Source organism: Pseudophryne corroboree, chromosome 5 (genome assembly GCF_028390025.1).
Source record: "Pseudophryne corroboree isolate aPseCor3 chromosome 5, aPseCor3.hap2, whole genome shotgun sequence".
Lineage (NCBI taxonomy): Eukaryota > Metazoa > Chordata > Amphibia > Anura > Myobatrachidae > Pseudophryne > Pseudophryne corroboree.
In genome coordinates, this window is record NC_086448.1 from 128674007 (window position 1) to 128701756 (window position 27750).

Consider the following 27750-nt stretch of genomic DNA (forward strand, 5'->3'; position numbering starts at 1 on the left):
AGGATTAGTACTTAGGAGAAATGCAGTCTTAGCAGTCGTCAAGTCAGTCACAATCTTGTTCAGATCCTCACCAAATAGGATGTATCCCTTAAAAGGAAGCACCTCCAAGGTCTTTTTGGAGTCCAGGTCCACCTTCCAGGACCTCAACCACAGAATTCGGCGAGCCAGTATACAGGTAGTAGACGCCTTGGCCGCCATTACACCTGCCTCAGAGGACGCCTCCTGTATATAGTGGGAGGTGGTGGTAATATGAGACAGATATTGTCTGGTAGTGTCAGAAACATCCTGAGGTAGCTCTTCCTCTATTGCCTGAACCCATGCTTCAATTATTTTTGCAGCCCAGGAGGCTGCTATAGTGGGCCTAAGTACAGCACCAGTAAGGGAGTAAATAGAATTCAGGCATCCCTCTACACGCTTATCCGTCTGTTCCTTCAGTGAGGTGACAGTGGTGACAGGCAGAGTAGATGACACCACAAGTCGGGTGACATGAGAGTCCACCGGCGGTGGATTTTCACACTTGTTACTTAACTCTGCAGGAATAGGATAGCGAGCTAGCATCTTTTTAGACAGGAGAATTTCTTTCCTGGAGAAGATCAGGATTCCTGACGTATGTCAATTAATTGGTCAGAATGTGGTAAGACTACTTTAGTAACCTTCTGACGTTTTAACTTATCAGGTTTCTTAGATGCAGTAGTGGGATCTACCTCATCATCAATTTGTAGAATCAGCTTAATAGCCTTCACTAGGGCAAGAACATCAACCTGAGTTGTAGGTTCCTCGTTAGAAGCAACTGTATCAGTGTCTGATGGATCAGTATATTCTCCATCCTCATCAGAAGAATTATCTTAAACATTAGTGGATTGCGAGGAGGAAGTGGCCGCTTAGATGACCCCTGGACCCCAGAGGGACGTGGGGTAGACTTTTGTCTCACCAAAAATGTATTTAATTGTTGTATCTGGGTAGACAGTGTCCGCCCAGGGCGGATTAACTACAGGGACAATATGTGGCTGCAATGGCACGGGAGGACCCACAGGGGGTGTAAGACGTGTCACAAGCGTATTCAGCATACTTAAGAACGCTGCCCAAGGTGGTTCCTGATTGCCCACAAGGGCTGCGGGATGACTGGGAGATGTATGGCACCCAGTACACGAACAATCAGTTAAAACTTTTCCGTCAGGTAAATCCTTAGTGCAAGCACAGCATGATGCAGAAGCGTCCGTGGATTTTTCCCGCCCTGTGTAGCAGACATAGGGAACATAGCCGTAGAGCGTAACCATACAATATAGCCAGACAAATACAATACCTGAAAATAACTCCCTGATTAATGTGACAGTTAATACAGGACAGAATCAGAGAAATAAAGCAGTATGAGGTGACAAATACACAGTAAAACACACAAAACAATACATACTGTGTAGCACTATATATGAGACCTTGACGCACCTAGCCCCCCAGGGTACAGAATATAGTGATAGCAAGAAGTGTGATAAACGAGAATGAAATCCACACAGCAGCTACAGACACACTCAGTCACAGGTACAATGCAGAAATTATTTCAGACATACAATAAAACTGCACTGGACTAGTAAAACTATAATATATATATATATATATATATATATATACACACAATGCACAGTAGATACTGGATGTATATCTCAGAATACTTGTACTACAATTGTTCTTCACTAACACGGTCTAATATGACATGTAGAATACTTAAGTGACTGTAAATGCACAGCGCTGATGAGGCAGGCGGATTTATAGAGGAGACATAGCCCTGCACTCCCGGAGATCAACCGCAGCTACTTGTGTAAAGATGGCACCCAAATCTCTGTCAGGGAGTGAGGGAGAGTGAGAAGCAGCTCCAGGGCGGGAACACCAGCAGTAGATGGCGGCCGGAGCTGGAGGAGGAGCTACAGGTCAAGCGCCTTATTCCCTATGCTGGTCCTCACCACCGGGTACTGTGGAGCCTTGTTAAAGGGCTTTTTGTGAAATCCGACCTGTGCTCCCTGCCCTGGTGGATACAGTGGGGTCCCTGTACGGCCACAGTGTCCACACCAGCGTCGCAGTCCGTCTCCTAAGAGGATGGACTGCGACCTGGGGGACCCTCTTACCTCCTCCCAAAGCAGCAGCCACGCGATCCTGGAGAGCGCCAGCGGCGTGTGCCTGGAAACCGGAGCACCTCCGCCGCAAGTACCCGGGAACTCGGCCAGCAGGAGTATGCGGTGCTGCTGGGGAGGTGTTGGAGCCGCAGCACAGTATGTCACTAGGACATAAACTGCTGCAGCTCTTGAAGAATCTTCTTAACAAAAGCTCTTTTCAGGGCTGCCTAGCGCAGCACTCCCTGTTAAGTGTTAAGAATCCATATTAAATAAAAATCTCCCCCCTCCCCACCCAAAAACCCCCTAATGTATTCACAAAGGCCAGAAACATTAAGATATACAGTAGGTGTGCCTATTATGTCACAAACTGAAGAAGCCAATGACAAGATCTGTTTTGGGAATAATATTACAGGGTTATTTATGTGCACTGACTGTAATATGTGCACAAATCCTAGTACAAAGAAGGAAGAAATGCTCTGCGCACCAAAAATCACTTGGAATTAATTAATTAATTGATTAATTAAGTGCAGTCTAGCAAGGAGAATGATTGACTCAATGAAGCTTGACCTTTTATATAAAGAAAAATATTTTATAAAACAGTTAATGACACAGAACAAAGTATATGAGACAAACAGTACATACATATATATATATATAGCAGTATAAAAACCGGAGGTTTTCACCTCTTGCAAGTGTAAACAGAAACACTGTATCTAACTTTTATGAACGTGCTGTTTAAACAGCATACAATGTATCTAAAATGCAGATCAGATATCTTAAGTGAAAGAGGCTCTCTACAGAGAGCAACAATTGATTCTGACACTGGCGTCCCAGTGTGGAATCATATAAAATGTCCACAGATGGCTCCACAATATGAAATTATTAGAAGCAAAACAAACGGTAATAATTACCCCCGTGCTGATTCCTGAGATGTAATGCAGAGTCCTGTATGCATTTGCACGAGGAGAATGTAAAAATTTGTAATTGCTGCCACAATGGTAATTAGAGGACAGACTTGCTGGAATACTTATTCTCCGTTGTAATAGCCGTCAGTTGACTATCAGATGATGACATATAGGGAGTTTCCCAGCAAGGGACGTGATCCGTATGGCTATCGGTAACAGCATGAAACGGCAAAGCCGCTGATGGCTGGCGCCGCACTGGTCTCACAGCGGAGATCCGTCTATATCCAGCTGATCGCAGCGGGATTCTGATGTAGAAATGCCGTTAGCAACTGGACTCCCTTTAACCTCACTGCGGAGGTATGATTCCTGTAGGTCACTTGGCTTAGATGTGGACGGAACCGGAGTATCAGGACCGAGATGGTAGGAGCCCGTCTGTGGAGTAACAGATATCCACTGCACTGAACTCGTAGAAAGGGGCGTCAACGCGTATAGAGAGAACCTGGTCCTCTATGGCCGTTACATTGACAATTTATTTATTATTTGGAATGGGGGTTTTCAAAAAGCACTTGATTTTGTTAATTTTTTGAATAATAATTCCTTTAATCTCAAATTTACTCACAATTTTGATTTAGCATCAATAAACTTCCTTGATGTCACCTTTTCTGTAGCCAATAATAATATAATTTCAACCAACTACAGTAAACCAGTAGGATCAGGAAATTTTTTACATTTTACAAGTGGTCATTATAGACCATGGGTCAAAAACATTCCAAAGAATCAAATCATTAGATTAAGACGTAATTGCTCATTGGATTCAGCCTTCCTCTTACAAGTTGAAACTTTATTAAAACAGTTTCAGGAAAGAGGATACCCATTGTACATGTTAGAAGAATCTAGAATATATGCAAATTCCCTTCTAGGGAATGAGAATTCATCACCAAAAATAGATAAGTCAAAGAAAAAGCAGGTTAAATCACATGGAAGATGAGGTCCCCATGAGGGAGTCAATTAAATTAATTTCTAAGTTTAACAAACAATCTAATGCCATCAAAAAAATAGTTCAAACAAATTATCAATTAATTAAACAAGATCCAGTTTTAAACAAATGTTTAGCTGATAAGCCTCTAGTTATATTTAGAAGAAATACCAACCTGAAAGAAATGTTAGCACCCAGCTTCCTCAAACCAGTTATCCCGGTAAAAAATCCTTCCTGGTTACCAACTAAACCTTTGGGTAATTATCGTTGTAACAAACAAATCTGTCTCACTTGTAAACATATGAGAAATAAAATGTCATCTATTGTATCTACTGTTAATGGGAACTCCTTTCAAATTAAACAGTTCATTAATTGTGATTCTGAATACTGTGTATATGCATTGCAGTGTTCATGCTCTCTTCAATATATAGGGAGAACTACCCGATCCCTTAAATCAAGGTTTAGAGAACATAGATTAAATATCATTAAAAAATTACAAACCCACAGTGTATCACGTCATTTTTCGAGAGTACATAATGGCGATCCATCTTCTTTGACAGTAATGGGTTTGGAACAATTTTCCAGCACCAAAAGAGGGGGGGACAGATTTCGTACACTTTGTTTAGGAGAATCATCATGGATCTTCAAGTTAGATACGTTGCATCCTAAAGGTCTAAATGAAGCCCTAGATTACACCTGTCTGGATTAATATAGGATGTTCATATTTATAGATACCTTGCACTTATATTAATATAGAATTATGTATATGTATGTGTGTCCTGTTCTGTGCCAATGACTTTCCATGTCATCTAAAAAGTCCAATTTTTATTAGTTCTTTTCTTTTTTGGGGTATCTATAGCTTTATAGGTTTATTTAGGTTCCTTTCGGGGTCTTATACATCTATATCTTATGAGGGCACATGTCAGCCCTCAATTTGACCTGTCTGCTTCTTATCAGTTTTTATTTTTTTCTTTACGTTGTATTCAAAGATCCTTCCCATTGGCATGGTTACTAATACCTGTATCAATTTATATTGATAGGGTTTCGAATAGATATTTCTCACTTTATTTATAATTCATGCTTATATTAGAGTGACCTAATAAATTCAATCATGATTATATTGATTTAGTGTCATTGCTTCATCCCAAATATAAAATACTGAACACATATTTATACCTATATGCATGTAACTTCTATATATGCGTATATGTATAATTGTTTAAGATAGATATATGGTTGAATATACGCTTATAAGTTAATCCAGTGGAATCATACAATTTCACACCAATAATTTGTGTTGTTGGCACCACCATAAATTTTTTGTAATGTTTGCCTAGTTAAGGCTGTAAGATAGTAGAATTGAGATCTTATCTATTAAATTAATTAGCAAATAAATAGATAGTACAATTCCTAACAGCTACTATCCAAATGAAAACTAACACCTATTTTAGTTGTTAGAGAAACCGGAGATTTTGTGTAACATAACAGATTCACATCAATTCTAAACCGTCTGTTTCAGTACAGAGAGGGTTAAAGCATGACTATCTTTCCCTCTCTGGTTTTAGATTGGTTGCGTTAATTTATAGGCCCTACACACTGGCCGATTTTTTGAAAGATATGAACGATCTCGTTCATAAATGAACGAGAACTCGTTCATATCTTTCAGTGTGGAGGCTCCAGCGATGAACGATGCGCGGTACCGCGCTCGTTCATCGCTGGTCCCCCGTCGGCTGTGCATGCAGGCCAATATGGACGATCTCGTCCATATTTGCCTGCAGTTCTATGGAGCCGCGTGACGGGGGGAGTGAAGAAACTTCACTCCCCCCGTCACTGCCCCCCCGCCGCCGGGTCGCTCGTCGGCCGTATCCGCCGTCGGGCAGCTCGGCCAGTGTGTAGGGCTCCTTAGACTTGATTAAGTTTAAATACATAAAGACAGATCTTTTATGATTCTTTACTGCCTTGTATTTACCCAATTGATGATATAACACTATTGACTCAATGCTCCGCTGACCTTTTATGTTTATTTTATTTTAATTGTGAGTTATTCTTGCTCTTTATTTTGTTTTAGATATTTGTGTAATCAGGATTTTGCCTACTGCGTGTTTGATTACTAATTGACACACCAGATTCAATTTACACAATCAGTTAGGTATAAATGCTGCATCTCCCAGTAGCAAGGTATTCGTCTTGAGGAAGTCTCCGTTGCTAGGAGACGAAACGCGTTGACGCCCCTTTCTACGAGTTCAGTGCAGTGGATATCTGTTACTCCACAGACGGGCTCCTACCATCTCGGTCCTGATACTCCGGTTCCGTCCACATCTAAGCCAAGTGACCTACAGGAATCATACCTCCGCAGTGAGGTTAAAGGGAGTCCAGTTGCTAACGGCATTTCTACATCAGAATCCCGCTGCGATCAGCTGGATATAGACGGATCTCCGCTGTGAGACCAGTGCGGCGCCAGCCATCAGCGGCTTTGCCGTTTCATGCTGTTACCGATAGCCATACGGATCACGTCCCTTGCTGGGAAACTCCCTATATGTCATCATCTGATGGTCAACTGACGGCTATTACAACGGAGAATAAGTATTCCAGCAAGTCTGTCCTCTAATTACCATTGTGGCAGCAATTACAAATTTTTACATTCTCCTCGTGCAAATGCATACAGGACTCTGCATTACATCTCAGGAATCAGCACGGGGGTAATTATTACCGTTTGTTTTGCTTCTAATAATTTCATATTGTGGAGCCATCTGTGGACATTTTATATGATTCCACACTGGGACGCCAGTGTCAGAATCAATTGTTGCTCTCTGTAGAGAGCCTCTTTCACTTAAGATATCTGATCTGCATTTTAGATACATTGTATGCTGTTTAAACAGCACGTTCATAAAAGTTAGATACTATGTTTACACTTGCAAGAGGTGAAAACCTCCGGTTTTTATACTGCTATATATATATATATATATATATATATATATACACACACACACACACACAGGTTGAGTATCCCATATCCAAATATTCCGAAATACGGAATATTCCGAAATACAGACTTTTTTGAGTGAGAGTGAGATAGTGAAACCTTTGTTTTCTGATGGCACAATGTACACAAACTTTGTTTAATACACAAAGTTATTAAAAATATTGTATTAAATGTCCTTCAGGCTGTGTGTATAAGGTGTATATGAAACATAAATGAATTGTGTGAATGTACACACACTTTGTTTAATGCACAAAGTTATAAAAAATATTGGCTAAAATGACCTTCAGGCTGTGTGTATAAGGTGTATATGTAACATAAATGCATTCTGTGCTTAGATTTAGGTCCCATCACCATGATATCTCATTATGGTATGCAATTATTCCAAAATACGGAAAAATCCCATATCCAAAATACCTCTGGTCCCAAGCATTTTGGATAAGGGAGACTCTACCTGTATATGTACTGTTTGTCTCATATACTTTGTTCTGTGTCATTAACTGTTTTATAAAATATTTTTCTTTATATAAAAGGTCAAGCTTCATTGAGTCAATCATTCTCCTTGCTAGACTGCACTTAATTAATCAATTAATTCCAAGTGATTTTTGGTGCGCAGAGCATTTCTTCCTTCTTTGTACTTCAATTAGTTGTTCAGCCTAACCAGCTGTTTTGCTCAGCAGCCCTATAAGTCACGATTTTTACTGATCACCATCTGGTAAAGTATTACCATACATTGCATTTCAGCGCCAGATATATATACAGTTTGAGATTTATCTCTAGCTGTATGTACATATAATTTTTCACACAAATCCTAGTACACCAAATAAAACCTACTCAGATTATATTACCAAATTAATGTACAAAAGTTAAACATTTAATGAATTGCCACACCTCCGCTTGAACAGATCTCCAGGCATACCCGTGTGTGGCATAACATATAAAAGTGCTAAAAATGTCTCCTCAAAAACAGTTAGGAACCCTAAAAAGCAAGATCTATTTTATGCTCCATTATGGGAGAGAATGCCTTTTTCAGAGAGTCCTTTACCCGGCTGTCTTCTAGTGCCCTGGGCCAGTTCATTGTGGGTGGTAACTTTACCACCCATATTGAGCATCACTCCAAAGTTCCCTCTTCCTATATGATTTACCGCCATGGTTTTAAGATCTTAAATTTGCCTAAAATACATGGCTTCTAAAGAGTGGGTACACACAAGGCAATGTGCATCGCTGAGGAGGGGGGAAAATGAATGATATAGTTTACTATATCGCTAAGTGTGTATGCACCTTAAAACTCGTGGCAGGCATTGCACTATTCCACTAACCGGTTTATGCATTTCTCAGCTCTTCATAACCTCTGCACTTGTATAGATCTCACCTTGTTGGATTGTCTATTTGGAGATTGACCCTGTCTCATGGTCAGCCCATACCTTGGTCAACACAGACGTCACTATCAAATCTACACCTTCAAAAAAATGGAGAGGATAACCCTCTCGTATGCCAGAAAATGTTACGGCAATCTCTACGCCATACACAAATTTCTCAGTTTATATTATATTCCAAATATATCCCAGATAGATTTATGGGATGCCCACAATTTGTGGTGTTCTGACTGGTCTCTCATTTGCCAGACGAAAAGCTGAAAAAGTCATATACTGTACATCCGATTTAGTGATGCAAAAAATTTAAATAAAGTTATTACTACTTACGTACATCCCTACCAGGTGGGGTCTTTCCTCAGTAGACAAGTCTGATAACACCAGATAAGTTTGATAACACCATTCATACCACAGTAGCAAAAAGCTCCCTACTGTGCGGCATTGGAAGAGGAGAAAGCCTTTGAGCCTTATATGAGCCAAACTTTAGGAACTATGGATATGGGAGCAGGGGTGTATTAACAGATGAGGGGTCTATGTGCAGCTTCCGTCCAGACACCCTCCTCTCTAGCTGGCAGCAAGTTAGTGTGCGCTAGTAGACTGGTGCTGTGCCAGAGTCTATCGCACATCCTGGAAAATGGTGTGGAGCCCATTCTCCAAGCGATTTACTTAATGTACATAACACTGGGAAAATTGCAGCAGCACAATTTTCTCAGTAAATTTGCACCTGCGGGACTACAGAAATGTAAGTATGGGCCCCCCTAGGCCAGGGGCCCACGTGCACATTCTATAGATAAACCACAGCACGGGATGGTACTTTCTACATAGTGTTGTGGACTTCTATTTCTATCTCACAGCATCAGTTCTTGTTAATGGTTTTAAGTCTCCATCTTTTCAGATCCATAATGGCGCCAGGCAGGACTGTCTGCTCTCTCTACCTATTTTCACCAATATGATAGAATCACTGGTGGTCATACTACGATAAAACACGAACTCAGGCATCTCCCAAGATCAAACGGAACGTAAGATCTTGCTTTACACAGACAATATCCCGAGGTCTGTTACTTCTTATATTTCACTCCGTAATCCAATAATAAAATCAACCCAAACAAATCCAAAATTCCTAACCTCAACCTACCTTGGCATATATTTAATGAGGTCCAATAGCAAACGTTATACTGCAATCTTCCCCCCACAGAACACCTTATATGGGTTGGGGCTGGGAGACCGGTGGTCAGGATCCCGGCGGTCAGCATCCTGACGCCGGGATCCCGGGGCGGGACAATGCTGGCGGGGGGAAGGTAAGTGCAACAAAGCCCCTTGCGGATTCGCCACAGGTTCTATTCCCACTGTATGGGTGTCGTGGACACCCACGGGTGGGAATAGACCCTGATTGTCAGGACTGCGTGTGTCGGCATTGTTAGGTGTTAGGATTTCGGCGTCGGAATCCTGACCGCCGGGATCAGACTGTCGGCAATGTAACCACATCCCCCTTTAATCAGATATTGACAAATGGAATCACATCCGTGAAAATAAATGTCCTCTTGAGTTTATTATATATTTTTCCGAGCTTTGCCATCAAAGTTAGTTCCTATAATATGCTACAGCAGATGGCAACCAAATTTGGTCTGCTAGAAAACAGAGGATTTACATGGAGACCCTTTACAAACCCATCCTGGACGGGGGCCTTGGTGCTCTTAACCTTCTAAATACTACAGGGCCACTTACATAACCCAGTGTGTGCTCCTCCATGATACAAGGGTTCTGGGTATTCATAGAAGCCAATGTTTCAGTCTGTTTTTTCCCCATCAATATCTACTATGGCTCAAACTGCAATACAGGCCTACCCACTCTTATTCCTACCCTGACAGCCTCCTTATCACTATGGACCGTCACTTCCAATACAAAACAACCTAAAACCTTCCTCTCAGCAACTGACGCCTCTATGGAATCATTTTCTCAAGGTACAGTATGAACGTATTGGCCTTTTCTCATTGGACTTGCCATAATGTTCCTATCTGATCTCCTTTCTCTGCATTCTTTCCCCACCTTTGCTGACATGCACAGGAGATTTGGTATTCCCAAACAAGTTTCTATCACTAGCTCCAACTGAGGCACTTTTATTCTTCATTGCACACACATAACCATGGGCAACATGAACCATCCTCCAGTGTGTCTTTTTTTTTACTCTCAACACTCTTCTCATTAAAGGGATTAATTTCCTCCTTATTCTTATCAATTTAGAAGCACAATAGGAAAATACTGTAACATAGCATTTCTCCGGCAGGGTCCACAGGTTATTCACATGATAAAAGGATATGATGACGCGACAGCGGATTTGCTCCAATCGTTCAAAGCTTTTCCGGCCTCCCAGCATGCAACAGGCCTGTCCATATATCCCCGCCTCCTGGCTCAGGCAAATCAGTTTTTTGTTTGGTGCGGCAGGAGCCGGACCATGGTCAGAGGGCTGCTGGTTTTTAGCTCTCCGCCGGGTCGCGACAACGCTTACCCACGAGTACAGTGCTGTTTCGGCGGGCGTCTGTGTAGGATATACTAGCAGGTCCAGCAGACATTACCAGGCTGTGGCCGGAGCACGGGGAGAAGGTATGGCATCGGTTCCACTTAGTAGGGGAATACAGACACAGCCGCACTGTTTTGGGAGGAGACTACCAAACAGTTACTGACGTGGCTGCCACCCTGGGTGCACCAGCGCTAGGCCCTAGGGATCAGAGGCTCCAGGAACAGTATGAGGCCGCGATCCCTGGGGTTGATGTCAGCAATGGGGAGTCAGATGCTCTCCTAGTCGCACCTCCATCCGGTTCATGACCAGTTTCCTCCGAATCTCCCGCCATGAACTATTTCCCGCTTCCGTCTCAGACGCTGTACACGAAGGGGACCCAGTCGCAGTATAGGCGGCTGTGTGACTGGTGCATTTGTGTTCACTATAGTTTCATGAAGCAGCAGTGTACACTAGTAGCATCTGGATCCACTCAGCGATCGCTAACGTATTGATCGGTCCCGGAAGTGAGGTGAGTCTCCCTGTATCCCACCCTACTGAGTACATGTAAAATAGAACTAAGTCTCTATCTACCCTTTTGAATACGAATAGTTAGATAAGTGCCTATTGCATACGAGTCTGTATACATTTACTGTTTCTTTCGCAATGCATCTGAATACTTTAGATCCGTTTAAACATGATGCAGTAATATGTCCTCCTACATGTTTAAAATGTAGTTGTAGTTGATGTGCTCATATTGCTTATTATACTAATGTATAACATGTGACTGACTGCTAGTGGGATTGCTGACTACTATATTTCTGTCAGTTTTGGTTTATTACGATCCTCAATGCTGGTGCATGGGTAGGTTCGGATTGTAGGTCACTTTAAGAAGCTTAAAGTGATTACAGTAACAAATTGTGTAGTACACTGTGTAAGTGTTGATTATTTATCATGTCTAAGAGCAGCAAAGGTTAGGAAGGTACACTCACAGCAACACCAACACTCATATCATGTTTGTCTTGCAAAGCTGTGTTATCCTCTCAGGATCTGGTTCAGGATGGTTTGTGTGCAAATTGTTTTAGCTTTCACCAGGGGTTATTGAAAAATACAAGGCAGATTCAGGTGAAGATGGATCCACCTTGGGCTATGTTTCCACAGACATTATCCAGTATAGCTGAATGGATAATTCCTCCAACTCCTGTACCAGGAATAGGTTACACTATTAATCCTTACATGCAGCTCCCCACCTATGGTGTATCACTTCCAGCAGCAGCCTCTCAAAAGAAACAAGCTGATAAGCCGGTGGTAAGTAAATCTTCACCCTCACAGGCTACACGATACAGATAAGGATTCACCAGAAAATGAAAGCTCAATTAAGTCTACTTCGGCATATGAAGAGAAGGAGGAAGGTCTCAGCTCAGTGGATATAGCAGAGTTAATTAAAGCAATGAAAGCCATTCTGTCCTTAGAGGATTCAGCAGAGTCTGTGTCAAAAACAAAGGCACCTGTGTTTAAACATCCCAAAACAGTAAAGACGGAGTTTCCAGGGTCAGAAGAGCTGACAGAAATCATGGAAGAGGCTTGAACTAAGCCCAATATCAAGTTTAGAATTCCTAAGAAATGGAATTCCAATTATCCTCTTCCAGCTGGGGATTGTTTAAAAAGAGAGGTGGCTCCTAAAGGAGATGAGCATGTAATTCGATTAGTGTGAAAATCTACATTACCTTTGCCTTCAACATCATTAAATGATGCCACGGATAGGAGAGTGGATGGTTTTCTAAAATTTTTTTTCCCTGTCTGGGGAAGTCAAAAGGCCAGCCATGGCTTCAGCTTGGATGGCAAAGGCAGTGGCTGCCTGGGCTGATGCATTGGAGGGGGATTTTTCAATAGCTTCTAGAGAGCAAAAATCCCATATACTGTAGCACATATAAAACCGGCTGCAATGTTCTTGGAAGAAGCAGCATTGGATATGGATACTATTGCCTCCAGGGCATCGGCTTCAACAATAGCTGCTCGCAGTGCAGTTTGGCTACGTACGTGGACAGCTGATTCAGAATCTGAGGTGGTTTTGGAATCTTTGCCCTTTTCTGGAGATATTCTTTTTGGTAAAGAATTGACAGATATTCTGGAATCAGAAGCAGACTCCAATAAGGTCAAGTTTCCTTTCACATACAATTTCAAACCTAAAGGTCCGGCTTTTCGGCCCAATTGGTCTCAAGGAAACGCTAAAGGAAAAAGTGATGGCAAGCAGCATCAATACAACAAGTCTGGTAAGACTAAAAAGCATTGGGCTACCAGAGGACCGGTTGGGAAAACGGATAAGCCATCAGCCTGATGGTGCGGGCCTCCACCTGGGGGACCCCAGGGTGGGCGGCAGACTTCTTCTGTTTGCACATATCTGGCAGCAGTCTCCAATAGATGCCTGGGAGCAGGAAGCGTTATTTTTAGGTTATGCGTTTGTCTTCAAGAAGCACCCTCCTCAAAGGTTTTTTTGTACCAGCACGTCTCGGGTAGAGATGAAGGCCAGGGCTTTGTAAGAGGCAGTCCACAAATTGCTTCAGTCAGGAGTTGTCATTCCAGTTCCTCCTGCACAACAAGGACAGAGTTTTTACTCCAACCAGTTTTTAGTTCAGAAGCCAAATGGGTCATTTCAGCCCATTCTCAATCTCAAAGTACTGAACAAATACATTTGGGTACCTCGGTTTCACATGGAGACATTACGTTCCATATTTTGGCCTTGGAGCCAGGGCATTAAAGGATGCTTACCTACATGTTCCTATAGCACTGTCCCATCAGTGCTCTCTCAGGTTCGCTATCCTCTAACAGCATTTTCAATTCCAGGCCCTACCTTTTGGGTTATCCACAGGCTTCAGAGAGTAATTTTACCTCCGAACAAGATATCCAAAGTTCAATCAAGGATTCAGGACTTGTTACACAGTCAAAAGGTATACATTCACACAGGAATGCGCATGATGGGTTTGATGGTGTCAACATTCGACATGGTGGAGTATGCACAATTCCACTCGAGGCCTCTGCAGCGTCTGATTCTTGCCAAATGGAATGGGTTGATTCAGACGATAAAAACACAGACTATGGTTCTTATGTTAGAAGTAAGAAGGTCATTAGCCTGGTGGCTACAGACATCCCATCTGGATAAGGGGAGACCCTTTTGGATATCAGATTGGGAAATTCTGACGACAGATGCCAGTCTCCAGGGCTGGGGAGCAGTGTCAGGAAGGATGTGTTTTCATGGGCAATGGACCAAGAAAGAAAGTTGCCTGCCAATAAATATATTGGAACTTCGGGCCATATACATGGCACTGATTCAGGCAAAGGACATTCTTCTGGGAAAACCAGTCCAGATCCGCTCGGACAATGCGACGGCAGTAGCGTACCTCAACCATCAGGGAGGAACTCGCAGCTGAAAAGCTATGAAGGAGGTAAGTCACATACTAAAGTGGGCAGAACGTCATCATCCAGCCTTGTCCACAGTGTTTGTTCCGGGAGTCCTAAACTGGGAAGCGGACTCTCTCAGTCGACACACCATTCGGGCAAGTGAATTGGCTCTACACCCAGAGGTCTTCCAGACTCTAGTAGACAAGTGGGGGTTGCTAGAGATAGATCTCATGGCGTCCCGGCTGAACAACAAAGTGCTCGCATACAGGTCAAGAACAGAGGATCCCAGAGCGATCTTTGTGGATGCCTTGTTGGTGACATGGGACTTTAAACTAGCTTATGTGTTTCCTCCAATCACCCTTTTACCCAGGGTGGTGAGAAAGATAAAGCAAGGAAAAGGTGCCGTGATACTAATAGCTCCGGCTTGGCCCAGAAGGCATTGGTACACAGATCTGCAGAGGATGTCGATGGATGTTCCACTTCTGCTCCCTCAACGTCCAGATCTACTGATGCAGGGTCCTTGTTATCACAGACATCTGGATCGACTGTCTTTGACGGCGTGGCTCTTGAAACCTCTATCCTGAAGTCAAGAGGATTCTCATAACAAGTGATTCAAACTATGATCAGAGCAAGGAAACTTTCTTCAGCTCGCATTTATCACCGAATATGGCAAACCTATATTCATTGGTGCAGTGAACGGAAAATGGACCCCAAGTCTTTCAGAGTTTCCAGGGTCTTAGCATTTCTTCAGGCTGGAATGGATAAAGGTTTGAAGGTGGCTTCCTTGAGAGTGCAAATGTCGGCATTGACTGTATGGTTCCAAAATAAAATTGCCAATTTACAGGATGTGTGTACTTTTTTCTAGGGAATGATGCGCATTCAACCTCCTTTTGTTCCTTCTACAGTGCCTTGGGACTTAAGTCTAGTTCTGAAGGTCCTTCAAGTTGTCCCATTTGAACCACTTAATAAAGTGGATCTTAAATGGTTGACAGCTAAAGTTTCTCCTAAGTCTACAGGGATCCCACCCTGATGCACCTGATTTGAGGATCCTTTTATCACTAACCTCTTCCTTCTTGTACGTAGGGGTGTGCATGTGTGTTCTTCTCGCCTGATTAGGGCTATCTATGATGCTCCTGCCTTGAGCTGATTTGCCTGAGCCAGGAGGCTGGGATATATGGACGGGCCCGTTGCATGCTGGGAGGCCGGAAAAGCTGGGACCGATTGGTGCAATTCCGCTGTCGCTTCATCATATCCTATTGCTATCCTGTGGACTTAGGAGAAATACCGTTATCATTGGTAAGTTCTTACCATAACGTATATTTCGTATGCAGATACAGGTGCATTCGCACACAGAATAGAGGCATGCCAAATATAATTTAATCAGCAAAGTCTGCTTGTGGGTCTTATTTGCATAACGATGTGAATAAGACGCATTTTCAGGGGGGAAAAAAAAGATGCTCGGCACTCACCAGAGTTACACGGGACCTGGCGGCTCTCATTACCTCTGTGTGCCATGACTCTTTACGCCCGGAGGATAGACGAGTAAGGACGCATCTGTATGTACAGTATATTACTCTACAGTTCTATATGATAATAATCAGGGTTAGGTACGTTCCCAGTAACAAAGTAACGCAGAACATGCTGGTGACTCTACTGTAAATAATTACTGACAATAAAAGTATTTATATACTTTTTGGGGTTTCCCCGTTTTTGACACCTTGCACTCTGTCCCTCTTCCCAAGGTAATTTCTACTATGGCACGGTCTACATCTGTCTGCTCAGGTCCCAGTAACGTCAGATCGCTCAGCAGGATGTGTTCAGGAGGTAGGTCAGACTTCTCACTCTGCACTACTTACATTTCCTTTGCTTGGTTTTAATGTGTACTGAAAATAAGCTGACATCTGAAAACCGCAAAATATTTCCCTTTGATTACTGCAAGATGCACACCCTGAAGGACAGGGGAAACACGAGAGAACGATAAAGTTTAAACTAGGCTGAAGCCATGTTTCAAAGTCCTCACCTCATTCATGTACAGTGGTCATTGCTTGCTTTTACTGACCCATATTTATCAAACAAATAATTGACAAAATACTAAACAAAGCTTCCAAAATATCTCAAATAACCAATATGGGTGAGACAGGTATTCAGCGCTTCAGCATACCACAGTACATAACTGAGGTGTGGCCGGAGAACTTTAACTAAACTTCTGTAAAGGTTATCTGTGACCTCAGACAAAATGAGATACTGACAAAAGAAATCTTAAAACTTAACAAGTGTGTGACATTGCGATTTGCAGTTTTCCCAATGTTATTTTATATACAAATATTTTCTATACAAATTCAGAGTAAAGTTGATTTTTAAAAGAAGACCATGTAGTACATATTTTCATGTGGCTTTTGGTTACTGTTTACAACATAATAGGCACAGAACCTAAATTCCTGACACAAGTATTTTAAGGGGTCCTTTACACTTATCCTCCGTGATTATGCATGCAAAGCATACAACAGAGCTTGTGAGCCACAGGTTGCCATAATATACAGCATCACAACGTACTGTATACTTAAATAACACTATTAGCAGCTCACATTGAAAACTATTAATGTCGCTTTAGATCACTGAATTACAACATTTTCAATGGGAAAAAAAAAACTAATAGTAATCACGCACTGATATAATATTCTCTAATGGTGTGTACACACGGTGAGATTTTTTCTTTCGATTTAGACTATATAGTCAAAATCGCAAGAAAAGTTTGTGCAAATCGCAAGGTGTTATGCTGCTTGCGATCCCAGATTCGATCCCGATGCGCGGTCCCGCCAGGTCGGTATCGCAAGAAAAGATAGACTGTGCAGGCAAGTCAGTCCTTGCTAGATCGGTGTACTATCTAGTTCATCTCACATAAAATCAATTATATCTCACATATGCCAAAATCGTAAGCACACAATCCATATCTCAAGAAAAGTTAGTCAAAACCGGTGGTGCTGGGCTCCGGGGAGTTCAGGGGAAATCGCAAAGTGAAAATCGGGCATAGCAAGGATCTCACCGTGTGTACACACCATAAGACTATGGGGTAAATTTACAAAGCAGCAAGGGGCCATAATGTTAAATGCAAACCAGGTGTGTTTTGTATTTGGTATTGATTCTATAAATCTAGCAGACGAAGACACCGCGGTGGCTTAGTCAATTTACCTGTCTCTTATTTATTTGTTGTTCCTAGTGGAATCAGTTAGCAATTATACAATAATGCATGAATAATAAATGCAGTTCCAGTTTCTCGGCTTGTCGGAACAAGCTGCAAATATTTTTAGATTGAATTTGCAGAGAGATTTCTAAATCCAGCAGTGTTTAGAATAGAAACTCACCTTCTGTTAGGCAGTAGTGTCTGTAGTCACTAAGGATAGGAATTTTTTTTTTACACCAACTTGTATGGTGTTGCCTAGCAATATGTAAATATAGAAAAATGTATACTCCCTATGTGTTGCAAGGTATCACAGTAGGCATCATGTTACATTGCAGTGACAATACTTCCGGGAACCCGGTCTTGTCTGCATAGTTGCAACTACCCAAAATAATTAAAATATATATCTGGATTATTAAAAAATAATCTACTGATAGTGCTGAGATGGAAGCAGACCTGATCACGTGATTTCAGAGATGAGAATGCAGACTGTGGGTCTGATTCATTACCAATTGCTAATGTGAGATTGCACGCAGTGAGCGATTATCAGCGAACTGCACTTGCGCTGCGAACACATTGCGAATGAGCGAAGGGCAAAATGTGATCTCCATGTGTATGCAGCCACATTGTAAAGTGAACGCATTTTGATTGACAGGAAGTAACCGTTTGTGGGTGGTAACATGTCGTTTGTGGGGATTGGTTGGAAAAACGCAGGCGTGTCATGGCCGCTATCTGGGAGTGTATCTGCGAACGCTGCGTTCAAAAACATGGCACCCGGTGCGACTGCATTCTCATTGACTTGAGTATGCTGGGGTCAGCCGCAAATGTCGATGGTGTCCTTTTCTTGCATATGCACTGCAAATCTGCTAATGCATATGCAGATTTGCGAATACATTGGTGGGTGCCTTTTATCCTTTCTGGGCGGCTCTTCACATGTAATTTTTAGCACGAGCATATTTGTGAACATTGCTATCTCAGCCTCAATAGAGATCCATAATGAATCAGGCCCAGTGTTTATCTTTTGCTGGGTACACACTAGGCAATATTTTAAATGATATCGCTCATTTCCACCCTTTTGAGTGATATCGTTTGTAATATCGTCCAGTGTGTACGTGCAAAATCGTTAAAGAGGGCTTCTCTCATCTTAACATGCAGGTCAGTTTTGACGATGTCGTTGACGATGCGTGTACAGGACAGAGGCAGAATGACGTCACTGAACAATATGCTAAATAAAATATTACCGTGTGCTACCCCAAAGCAGCCCAGGGAGCACCGTGCCCCAAACATCCACTAATCATCACTAATACCACTTTTTTAAATTACACTTTTCACATGTGTATCATCTTTAAGATATAGCTGCTTCTTCTTAACATTCACTAACACTTTAGCCTCTCACTGGTGTGCTACCTTGGGTTGTCTGGCCCTTGCCGGTTTGTGGGGTACTGCGCCCCGGACTTAGACTTAATGCTACTGTAGGTACCCCCAAGTACTCGCAGACACCTTGAAGTTGGCCTGCTTAACATATCTTTACAAATATATGCAACGGAGATCTCTGAATATCTACCACCATGTAGTTTTCAAATCCTGTTGCGGATGTCATCCCACGTGTTGGGGATTACTAGTGTTTTCTGTACTAAGGGGCAGATGTATGAACTGGTTTACTGGGTAAAAACGGTAACTGGACACACTAATTGCTGTAGTTACCGCACCTCCTGATGTATGATTGTGAATTGTGGTATTTTTTTCGTGCTGCGCTATGGGCCCCTCACCTTTTCGCCGTCTCCACCCTCTTGCCGGCAGCTGCGGGACTTACCTAATGTATGAACAGCTTTTCCGGATCTCCGCTTCGTCGCCTGCAGTCTTCGACTTCGCCGTTTGTTTGCATGCTGTGCGGCTCCCTAATCTCGTTTTTTCGTCCGGCAGCCATGTTTGTTTGTAATCTTTTTAATAAAGTTATTTTTATCATGTGACCGCTGTGGGAAATATAATATGTAGATGGCGTCCCTGCACTCAATACGCATGCGCTGGGACAGAGATGCGGGGAGAGCTGGGATTCCCAGCCGGCGCATGCGCCGGAACAGAGACGTGGGGAGACTTGGGACTCCCAGCCGGCGCATGCGCCAGAACAGAGATGCGAGGAGAGCTGGGACACATCGCCGACGCATGCGCATGAGATCTGTGGGGTGGAGAAAAAACGGAGCTCCTATATCACCAGAGGGCTGCAATATCGAATTCCGTTAACGGCTCAAGGTAGCATAATACAGTTGGGCGATACTGGTGCCTGGTTCACTGCGATAATGCGGTGAAACGGGACCCGGTATTTAACGATCGAAAAGGGAACTTTAATACATCTACCCCTAAGTCACTTGTGCGCAAGCTTGCCTTTCTTAAAAATGTGGACTGTAAATGGTGGAGTTTGGGAACCTATATACTAGAGTACAGTGTTTTTACATTTAAAGCTGCCTGCAAAGCCACTTTAATGAATATTTTCCAAAAGTGTCCCAGGGGTTGATATATGCAGCCTTTTTCCAATGGTTTTGCAAACATTTCATTATCTTAGAAAGGAGTCCTGGGCTGGCGGCAATAAAAAAAACACTCGCTTGGTCTAACCCTTAACTTCAGCCAAGGAAACACAATGTCAGCTTACCGACAGGGTGGAAAAAGCAGTAAGCCCTTTGACCCCAACGCATAGCACCTCCACCCTATTAAGGAATGACGTGCATATGGCTTAGAGTACCTGCACTTCAGCAGACATCAACGTATAATGACTCTGTGCCAATGTCACTCAGCGACTAAATATGCAACACAGCTGGAAGGGACCACCAATCAGGAGAACACGGACTGTGCCATGAGACACGATTACACAGCACATAGTAAAAGTGGACGGATGGTGAGAACGCAGCGGGGAGCAAGGTTATCAGTGGGCCCTTACAAATGTTAATTCAGCACAGAGGAGAAAGCGGTTTCCCAAGTGGTTTTGAAGTACAAATATAGAGCTTCAGTACAACAGAGAAACATTTGAACAACTCTGATAGACACCCATTAGCACAGATGCCCAGTAGGGGGTGCGGGCAACAACAAAATCGGCCCCATAGTTGGTAAAGTGACATAACTTTTATTCTTCTATCCTTAAGTTTTATTTTTCAAATAAAAAATACAAGCTAGCGGATAACTAACAGAGAGCCTGTGCAGCCTTCTGTAGAGCCAGAAGAGGAATAAGCTTCAGTCAAGATAAATTGTGGAGGATTGGCGTGATTGCCAGCAAATGACAGTCTCTTCCCACCATCCAAAGATATCACACCACCGATAACTGAAATGTCAGTCTTCAATTGCTGCTTCACACAGGCGGCTGATAACACTTCTGGCTTACAGGTGACAGATTTTCCCTACCACCAGCTGCAATTGTTACTCCACTACGTTCTATGGCAATCGTTCTTTAGACTGTAAGTCAATCTATGCATAAACATCTCAATGTACAGCGTTGCTAAATATGTCAACATTTTCTAAAAGGATAAATGATTATGATTATTATTTAATCAGCAGCGGCTCCTAGTACAGGGTTTGCCGCTACCCATGCACAGACTCAGAGAGGAGACAGCCATGGCCTGCAGGTTCTTGGCACCTGCGTAAAACACTGGCTTCTACAGACTGCATTGGTTGCAGCCTATAAAAGCCATATAGGGCTGTGCAAAAGGTAGGGAGTGGCTTCCTACTGGAAGCGGACACTCTCTTAATCGTAGCCTGGCCTGGCAGTGCCAGAGGGAAAAAAATTCCTCCCCCTAAGGCTGTCTGCGTGTGTGATTGTCAGGTAGCACTTCCAAAGAGAAGTCACTGCCTGGCACAGGGGGCGGATTACAAACAAAGGTTTCACTATCTCAGTCTCACTCAAAAAATTCTGTATTCCGGAATATTTGAATATGGGATACTCAACCTGTACTGGCCAAAATTACCTTCAGGCTGTATGTGTATAAGGTGTATATGAAACATAAATGCATTCTGAGCTTAGACTTGAGTCCCATCGCCCTGATCTCTCATTATAGTATGTATGTAATTATTCCAAAATACGGAAAAATACGGAAAAATCTGATATCCATAATACTTCTGGTCCCTAGCATTTTGGATATGGGATACTCAACCTTTAATGCAGACATTTTGACATAGACCCACTATCAAAACATATTTATTTATTTAACAGTTTCTTATATAGCGCAGTGAATTCTGTTGCGCTTTAAAATTGTACACAATTATAAAACAAAACTGGGTAATAACAAACAGTTATAGAGGTAGGAAGGCCCTGCTCACAAGCTCACAATGTGTAGGGTATCCAACAACCGTATAATCTGACTATTATGTAGTAATATTTTTCACTCGGTGTGCATTAGGGAACCATTGTTTTTTCCTATCCAACAACCACAAGATCCAGCTTCAACTACAAAAGGTCTCAACTTCTGATGGCGGAATCAAATGAAGGGCCTTTCTGCAGGTGCCTGAACCATACATATATTTCCAGGCAAGACCTCTGCCTCTATTCTCACTAGGAATTTTCACAGTGTCCCTGTAGGCCATTAAAAAGCACCAGAAATAAGTTAGAGATAAGCATCAAAGCTTTCTTACTCAGTAGATCATCTCATACTGATAGCTCACATTAACAATACTGTATCTAAGAGGTTATGGAATGTGGTGCATCATATATTTTATTTATTACCAGTTATTTATATAGCGCGCACATATTCCGCAACGCTTTACAGAGAATATTTGGCCATTCATATCAGTTCCTGCCTCAGCGGAGCTTACAATCTATATTTCCTGTATCAAAAAAAAAAATAAGATTTTACTCACCGGTAAATCTATTTCTCGTAGTCCGTAGTGGATGCTGGGAACTCCGTAAGGACCATGGGGAATAGACGGGCTCCACAGGAGACTGGGCACTCTAAGAAAGAATTAGATTTACTGGTGTGCACTGGCTCCTCCCTCTATGCCCCTCCTTCAGACCTCAGTTAGGGAAACTGTGCCCGGAAGAGCTGACACAATAAGGAAAGCATTTGGAATCCCGGGTAAGACACATACCAGCCACACCAATCACACCGTACAACTTGTGATACTATACCCAGTTAACAGTATGAATAACAACTGAGCCTCACGAACAGATGGCTCATAACAATAACCCTTTAGTTAGGCAATAACTATATACAAGTATTGCAGACAATCCGCACTTGGGATGGGCGCCCAGCATCCACTACGGACTACGAGAAATAGATTTACCGGTGAGTAAAATCTTATTTTCTCTGACGTCCTAGTGGATGCTGGGAACTCCGTAAGGACCATGGGGATTATACCAAAGCTCCCAAACGGGCGGGAGAGTGCGGATGACTCTGCAGCACCGAATGAGCAAACTCAAGGTCCTCCTCAGCCAGGGTATCAAACTTGTAGAATTTTGCAAACGTGTTTGTTCCCGACCAGGTAGCAGCTCGGCAAAGTTGTAAAGCCGAGACCCCTCGGGCAGCCGCCCAAGAAGAGCCCACCTTCCTCGTGGAATGGGCTTTTACTGATTTAGGATGCGGCAGTCCAGCCGCAGAATGTGCAAGTTGAATCGTGGAGCAGATCCAGCGAGCAATAGTCTGCTTAGAAGCAGGAGCACCCAGCTTGTTGGGTGCATGCAGGATAAACAGCGAGTCAGTTTTTCTGACTCTAGCCGTCCTGGAGACATAGATTTTCAGGGCCCGGACTACGTCCAGCAACTTGGAAGCCTCCAAGTCCCGAGTAGCCGCAGGCACCACTATAGGTTGGTTCAAATGAAACGCTGATACTACCTTAGGGAGGAATTGGGGACGCGTCCTCAATTCTGCTCTGTCCATATGGAAGATCAGATAGGGGCTTTTACAGGACAGAGCCGCCAATTCTGACACCCGCCTAGCCGAAGCCAAGGCCAAAAGCATGACCACTTTCCACGTGAGATATTTTAAATCCTCGGTCTGAAGTGGCTCAAACCAATGTGATTTTAGGAAATCCAACACAACGTTGAGATCCCAAGGTGCCACTGGGGGCACAAAAGGGGGCTGAATATGCAGCACTCCCTTAACAAACGTCTGAACTTCAGGCAGTGAAGCCAGTTCTTTTTGAAAGAAAATAGACAGGGCTGAAATCTGGACTTTAATGGATCCCAATTTTAGGCCCATAGTCACTCCTGACTGTAGGAAGTGCAGAAATCTACCCAGCTGAAATTCTTCTGTGGGGGCCTTCATAGCCTCACACCAAGCAACATATTTTCGCCATATGCGGTGATAATGCTTTGCGGTCACATCTTTCCTAGCTTTTATCAGCGTAGGAATGACTTCAACCGGAATGCCCTTTTCCATCAGGATCCGGCGTTCAACCGCCATGCCGTCAAACGCAGCCGCGTTAAGTCTTGGAACAGACAGGGCCCCTGCTGTAGCAGGTCCTGTCTGAGAGGCAGAGGCCAAGGGTCCTCTGAGATCATTTCTTGCAGGTCCGGGTACCAAGTCCTTCTTGGCCAATCCGGAACGATGAGTATAGTTCTTACTCCTCTCTTTCTTATTATCCTCAGCACCTTTGGTATGAGAGGAAGAGGAGGGAACACATAAACCGACTGGTACACCCACGGTGTCACTAGAGCGTCCACAGCTATCGCCTGAGGGTCCCTTGACCTGGCGCAATATCTTTTTAGCTTTTTGTTTAGGCAGGACGCCATCATGTCCACCTGTGGCCTTCCCCAACGGTTTACAATCAGTTGGAAGACTTCTGGATGAAGTCCCCACTCTCCCGGGTGGAGGTCGTGCCTGCTGAGGAAGTCTGCTTCCCAGTTGTCCACTCCCGGAATGAACACTGCTGACAGTGCTATCACGTGATTTTCCGCCCATCGGAGAATCCTTGTGGCTTCTGCCATCGCCATCCTGCTTCTTGTGCCGCCCTGTCGGTTTACATGGGCGACCGCCGTGATGTTGTCTGACTGAATCAGCACCGGCTGGTTTTGAAGCAGGGGTCTTGCCTGACTTAGGGCATTGTAAATGGCCCTTAGTTCCTCCAGAATCATACCCAGGAACAGCAGACGCGTCGTAGGAACCAGCTGCGACTTTGGAATATTCAGAATCCAGCCGTGCTGTTGTAGCACTTCCTGAGATAGTGCTACTCCGACCAACAACTGCTCCCTGGACCTCTCCTTTATAAGGAGATCGTCCAAGTATGGGATAATTACAACTCCCTTCTTTTGAAGGAGTATCATCATTTCGGCCATTACCTTGGTAAATACCCTCGGTGCCGTGGACAGACCAAACGGCAACGTCTGGAATTGGTAATGGCAGTCTTGTACCACAAAACGGAGGTACACCTGGTGAGGTGGATAAATGGGGACATGCAGGTACGCATCCTTGATGTCCAGTGACACCATGTAATCCCCTTCTTCCAGGCTTGCAATAACCGCCCTGAGCGATTCCATTTTGAACTTGAACCTTCTTATATAAGTGTTCAAGGATTTTAAATTTAGAATGGGTCTCACCGAACAGTCTGGTTTCGGTACCACAAACATTGTGGAATAGTAACCCCGTCCCTGTTGAAGGAGGGGAACTTTGATTATCACCTGCTGGAGGTACAGCTTGTGAATTGCCACCAGTACTACCTCCCTGTCCGGGGGAGTAGCTGGCAAGGCTGATTTGAGGTAACGCGAGGGGGAGACGTCTCGAATTCCAGCTTGTATCCCTGAGATACCACTTGTAGAACCCAGGGATCCACCTGTGAGCGAACCCACCGGTCGCTGAAGTTCCGGAGACGGGCCCCCACCGCACCTGGCTCCACCAGTGGAGCCCCAGCGTCATGCGGTGGATTTAGTGGAAGCAGGGGAGGATTTCTGTTCTTGGGAACTGGCTGTATGGTGCAGCTTTTTCCCTCTACCCCTGCCTCTGGGCAGAAAGGACGCGCCTTTAACCCGCTTGCCTTTCTGGGGCCGAAAGGACTGTACCTGATAATACGGTGCTTTCTTTGGCTGTGAGGGAACCTGGGGTAAAAATGTCGATTTCCCAGCTGCCGCTGTGGAAACGAGGTCCGAGAGACCATCCCCAAACAATTCCTCACCCTTGTAAGGCAAAACCTCCATGTGCCTTTTAGAATCCGCATCACCTGTCCACTGCCGAGTCCATAATACTCTCCTGGCAGAAATGGACATTGCATTTATTCTAGATGCCAGCCGGCAAATATCCCTCTGTGCATCTCTCATGTATAAGACTACGTCTTTAATATGCTCTATGGTTAGCAATATAGTGTCCCTGTCAAGGGAATCAATATTATCAGAAAAGGAATCTGACCACGCAGCTGCAGCACTGCACATCCATGCTGAAGCAATAGCAGGCCTCAGTATAGTACCTGAGTGTGTATATACAGACTTCAGGATAGCCTCTTGCTTTCTATCCGCAGGCTCCTTTAAGGCGGCCGTATCCTGAGACGGTAGTGCCACCTTTTTTGACAAGCGTGTGAGAACTTTATCCACCCTCGGGGATGTTTCCCAACGTACCCTGTCCTCTGGCGGGAAAGGGTACGCCATCAGTAACTTTTTAGAAATCACTAGTTTTTTATCAGGGGAAGCCCACGCTTCTTCACACACTTCATTTAATTCATCTGAAGGGGGAAAAACCACTGGTTGCTTTTTCTCCCCAAACATAATACCCTTTTTAGTGGTACTTGGGTTAATGTCAGAAATGTGCAACACATTTTTCATTGCCGTAATCATGCAACGGATAGCCCTAGTGGAATGTACATTAGTCTTGTCGTCGTCGACACTGGAGTCAGACTCCGTATCGACATCTGTGTCTGCCATCTGAGGTAGCGGGCGTTTTTGAGCCCCTGATGGCCTTTGAGACGCCTGGGCAGGCACGGGCTGAGAAGCCGGCTGTCCCACGGCTGTTACGTCATCCAGCCTTTTATGTAAGGAGTTGACACTGTCGGTTAATACCTCCCACATATTCATCCACTCTGGTGTCGACCCCGCAGGGGGTGACATCACATTTATCGGCACCTGCTCCGCCTCCACATAAGCCTCCTCATCAAACATGTCGACACAGCCGTACCGACACACCGCACACACACAGGGAATGCTCTGACTGAGGACAGGACCCCACAAAGTCCTTTGGGGAGACAGAGAGAGAGTATGCCAGCACACACCACAGCGCTATATAAACAGGGATTTACACTACACAAAGTGATTTTCCCTATAGCAGCTATAATACACAGTATTGGCCTAAATTTAGTGCCCCCCCTCTCTTTTTTACCCTATTGAGCCTGGAAACTGCAGGGGAGAGCCTGGGGAGCGTCCTTCCAGTGGAGCTGTGAAGAGAAAATGGCGCCAGTGTGCTGAGGGAGATAGCCCCGCCCCTTTTTCGGCGGGCTTCTCCCGCTCTTTATATCAATATTAAGGCAGGGGATTTTTACACATATATAGTTTATGAGACTATATTATGTGTTTTTTTGCCTTTTTAAGGTAATCTAATTGCAGCCCAGGGCGCCCCCCCCAGCGCCCTGCACCCATCAGTGACCGGAGTATGTGGTGTGCATGGGGAGCAATGGCGCACAGCTGCAGTGCTGTGCGCTACCTTAATGAAGACCGGAGTCTTCAGCCGACGATTTTCTCCTCGGAATCTTCCGTCTTCTGGCTCTGCAAGGGGGACGGCGGCGCGGCTCCGGGACCGGACGACCGAGGCTGGGCCTGTGTTCGATCCCTCTAGGGCTAATGGTGTCCAGTAGCCTAGAAGCCCAAGCTAGCTGCAAGCAGGTAGGTTCGCTTCTCTCCCCTAAGTCCCTCGTAGCAGTGAGTCTGTTGCCAGCAGATCTCACTGAAAATAAAAAACCTAATAAATACTTTCTTTACTAAGAGCTCAGGAGAGCCCCTAGTGTGCAACCAGCTCGAGCCGGGCACGGATTCTAACTGAGGTCTGGAGGAGGGGCATAGAGGGAGGAGCCAGTGCACACCAGTAGATCTAATTCTTTCTTAGAGTGCCCAGTCTCCTGCGGAGCCCGTCTATTCCCCATGGTCCTTACGGAGTTCCCAGCATCCACTAGGACGTCAGAGAAAAGAATAATAATAATCCAATAATAAAGTAATATTACAGATTGTACATATTAAAACATAAAACTTTTACTTGTTAAAATATTATAACAAAGTAAAAGTTATGTTTTAATATGTACAATCAGTAATATTACTTTATTATTGGATTTTGAAGAGTGCGCCAAAAAAGGAGTCTTCTTTCTTTTTCCTTTGATACTTGTATACAGTAAGCAATTACTGACTTCCTGGTGCACCACCAACAGTGGGATTGAAGGAGTTTACACCTTGGTAT

The 27750-nt window shown here is 43.9% G+C and overlaps 1 protein-coding gene across 8 annotated transcripts in view; it reads right to left on the reverse strand.

The window, feature by feature from the left end:
• Positions 1-27750, reverse strand: part of OSBPL3 (oxysterol binding protein like 3) — a 404452-nt gene that overhangs the window by 156558 nt on the left and 220144 nt on the right. The window contains exon 1 of one of the 8 annotated variants that reach the window (XM_063921707.1): positions 17595-17659. The exons of the other annotated variants lie outside the window; for them this stretch is intronic. The gene's annotated coding sequence lies outside the window, so the exon portion shown is untranslated. Of the gene's footprint in view, positions 1-17594; positions 17660-27750 lie in introns of those variants that run through there. 8 annotated transcript variants of the gene reach the window in all.